Source organism: Tamandua tetradactyla, chromosome X (genome assembly GCF_023851605.1).
Source record: "Tamandua tetradactyla isolate mTamTet1 chromosome X, mTamTet1.pri, whole genome shotgun sequence".
In the NCBI taxonomy this organism is placed as follows: Eukaryota; Metazoa; Chordata; class Mammalia; order Pilosa; family Myrmecophagidae; genus Tamandua; species Tamandua tetradactyla.
Genome location: NC_135353.1, coordinates 61430500 through 61434675, shown reverse-complemented (window position 1 = coordinate 61434675; position 4176 = coordinate 61430500).

Below are 4176 nucleotides of genomic sequence, written 5' to 3'. Positions count from 1 at the left end.
CAATAACAGACGCATTTTTTCCTTGCCTAACAACACTCAACTGTCCTGCTTACAACCAGAAATGCATTAAATCCCTCCAGAATAGGGAGCAAGTCCTTGGGTAATATTCACTCTTAAACTTAATATCTTACAACTTAAATACTATAGCATGAACAAAACCGCTTATGCCATATGATAAAGGGGATAAAATAAAGAAGAAAACAAAGATATTTGATTTATGTCTACATACATAGATACTAATTACAAATCAAGGAAGAAACATTCATACCAATACAGTCCTCGGTTCTGTAACTGATCACGTGGTCGTAGTTCATATGTATCACTACCTTCTTCCACTACCCATTCCATGTTCCCTTTACCCTCAGCAAGCGCCTCAGCTGGCTGTGATTCTTTGCCTGGTGGGGTGACCCGAACCTTCATTCCTGAAGTTTCAAAGCCGTTGGAGTCCTGCCTGGATTGGGTTGTTGCAGTTTTCTATTGATTTTTAATCCCAGGTCGTGGTAGTACTAAGAGACTCCCTAGGGGGATTTCCTATATTCCAGGAAAACTCTTTGTTACCTCCATTGTGTAGTTGCAGTCCTATTTCCCTCCCGATAATCAGGTTCAATCACCCCAGCCAGTAAAGTAATCCCCTTCTTGGTTTGTTGATCCAGGGGCATGAATAGACCAAAGTGACCAGGTGGCAGTCTTAGATTCCAGTTCAATGGAATCGTTGTTGTTTTTCCTGGGGAAAGCACTCCCCCTTCTGGAACTAAAACCTGTAGACCAGCAGAGCTCAAGGTTACAGGGACAGGAAGCAAAAATTTTTCTAGTGGATTGCTAGGGGTAATAGTGAGTGGTGGCACTCCCATTTCCACCCCTTGATTCCTGAACCCATGAATCCTGGCTATGGGAGAAACAGCAACATACACTGGATGCTGATTCAGAGCATACACAGCCTCCTAGAGAACACTGCCCCAGCCCTTCAAGGTATTGCCACCTAGTTGGCACTGTAATTGAGTTTTCAAAAGGCCATTCGACTGTTCCACCAACCCAGCTGCCTCTGGATAATGGAGAGCATGGTAAGACCAGAGAATTCCATAAGCATATACCCATTCCCACAATTCATTTGCTGTAAAGTGGTTTCCTTGGTCAGAAGCAATGCTGTGTGGAATAACATGATGATGGTTGAGGCATTCCATAAGTCCATGGATGGTAGTTTTGGCAGAAGAATTACATGCAGGGAAAGCAAACGCATATCCAGAGTATGTGTCTGTTACAGTTAGAACAAATTGCGGCCCCTTCCATTGTGGAATTGGTCCAATGTAATCAACCTGCCAACATGCAGCCTTGGGGAATGGCACCATACCAGGGGCTGAGTGTGGATCTCTGCTGCTGACAGATTGGGCACTCAGCAGTGGCTGTAGCCAGGTCAGCCTTGGTGAGTGGAAGTCCATGTTGTTGTGCTCATGCATAACCTCCACCCCTACCACCATGACTACTTTGTTCATGAGCCCATTGGGTAATGACAGGAGTTGCTGGGGAAAGAGGCTGACTGGTATCCACTGAACAGGTTATCTTATCCACTTGATCATTAAATCTACCTCTACTGAAGTTACCCTCTCGTGTGCATTCATATGGGACACAAATATCTTCATATTTTTAGCTCACTCAGAAAGGTCAATCTACATACCTCTTCCTCAGACATCTTTGTCACCAATCTTCCAAACATATGCTTTTCAAGTCTCTGACCATCCAGCCAAATCATTAACAACAGCCCATGAGTCAGTATACAAATGGACCTCTGGCCAGTTCTCCTTCCAAGAAAAATGAACAACCAGGTGCACAGCTCAAAGTTCTGCCCACTGAGAGGATTTCCCCTCACCAATGTTCTTCAGGGACATCTCAAAAAGGAGTTGTAGTGCTGCAGCCGTCCGCTTTCGGGTGGTACTTGCATACTGTGCAGAACCATCTGTAAACCGGGCCTGAGTTTTCTTTTCCTCAGTCAATTCACTGTAAAGAACTCCCCAAGAGGCCATAGCTCTGATCTGGGAAAGAGAAGGTAATGTGGTAGGAGGGCAGACCAGTGGAATTTGGACTACTTCCTCAAATAAATTACTTGTGCATTCAGGATCTGCTCTGGCTCTGTCTCATATATACCATTTCCATTTTATAATGGAATGCTGCTGCTCATGCTGAACTTTATGGCTTGGTGGGTCAGACAACACCAAGCCCATGATAGGCAACTCAGGTCTCATGGCAACTTGGTGGCCCATGGTTAAGTGTTCAGTCTCTACTAAGGCCTAGTAGTAGGTCAAAAGCTGTTTCTCAAAAGGAGAGTAGTTATCTGCAGCATATGGTAAGGCTTTGCTCCAAAATCCTAAGGGTCTGTATTGCAATTCTTCTATAGGGGCCTACCAAAAGATACAGACAGCATCTCTATTTGCCACTGACAATTCCAGCACCTTTGGATCTGCTGAATTGTATCGTCCAAGTGGCAGAGCAGCTTAAACAGCAGCCCAGACCTGTTGCAGAGCCTCCTCTTGTTCAGGTCCCTACTCAAAATTAACTGCTTTTCTGGTCATTCCATAAATGGGCCAGAGTAGCACACCCAAATGAGGAATATGTTGTTGCCAAAATCCAAAGAGACCAACTAGGTGTTGTGCTTCTTCTTTGGTTGTACGAGAGGCCAGATGCAGCAACTTATCCTTCACCTTAGAAGGGATATCTCAACATGCCCCATACCACCGAACACCTAGAAATTTCACTGAGGTGGAAGGCCCCTGTATTTCTGTTTGATTTATCTCCCATCCTCTGACACGAAGATATCTTACCAATAAATCTAGAATAGTTGCTACTTCTTGCTCACCAAGCCAAATCAACATGATATCATCAATATAATGGCCAGTGTGATGTCTTATGGGAGGAAGAAATGATCAAGGTACCTGCGGACAAGATTATGACATAGGGCTGGAGAGATGCTATACCCCTGAGGTGGGAAAGAGGAAATATATTGCCGACCTTGCCAGCTGAAAGCAAACTTTTTCTGGTGGTCCTTATTAACAGCTATTGAGAAAGAAGCATTTGCCAGATCAATAGCTTTACCAGGTACCAGGGAATGTGTTTTTGCTCAAGCAATGATACCACACCCGAACAATAGCTGCAATTGGAGTCACCACCTGTTTGAGTTTATGATAATCCACTGTCATCCTCTAAGACCCATCTTTTTTCTGCAGAGGCCAAATAGGAGAGTTGAATGGGGTTGTGGTGGGAATCACCACCCCTACATACTTCAAGTCCTTAAGAGTGGCACTAATCTCTGCAGTCCGTCCAGGAATCTGGTATTGCTTCTGATTTACTATTTTGATAGGTAGAAGCAGTTCTAGTGACTTCCACTTGGCCTTTCCTACCGTAATAGCCCTCACTCCAAGAGTCAGAGAGCCAATGTGGGGACTCTGCCAGTTGCTCAGGATGTCTGCTCCAATTACACATTCTGGAAATGGGGAAATAACTACAGAATGGGTCTGGGGACCCACTTGGACTCACTGTGAGATGGACGTGAGCTAAAATTTCATAGATTACCTGACCTCCATAAGCCCCCACTCTGACTCATGAACCAGAGTGATGTTGGATCCTCTGGAATTAATGTCACTTCTGAACCAGTGCCTAATAATCCCCAAAATATCTAACCATTTCCTTTTCCCCAATGCACAGTTACCCTGGTAAAAGGCTGTCCATCTCCTTAGGGAAGGCTTGGAGGAAGATTAACAGTATAAATTTATGGCAGTATAACAGGGTCCTCCCCGAAGGGGCCTGGCCTCCCCCTTCATTCAAGGGACTCTGCCTTTGTAAACTGTCTCAAGTCTGGAAATTGATTAAGGGGCTGTGACTGTGTTTTTGTAATTCAAGTTAGACTTCTGTTCACGTGACTAGAACTTTTCTGCTTATACAGTTCAAACAAGAATTTAGTAGACTGCCCATCTATTGTACTTTTAGGTACCCCATGAACTAATAGCCAATACCACAAGTCTCTGCAAGACAGATAATTTTGATTTATGTTCTTGGAGAGACTGGTACTTCTGTGTTTCAGGGCTTATCTGGCACAGGAGCCATCTGGAGGCTCTAGCGTCTGAAAAAAAATAAACACTTAACCTGTAAAACTTTTATAAAGTCTTAGAGCTCATGATATTCTTTAGA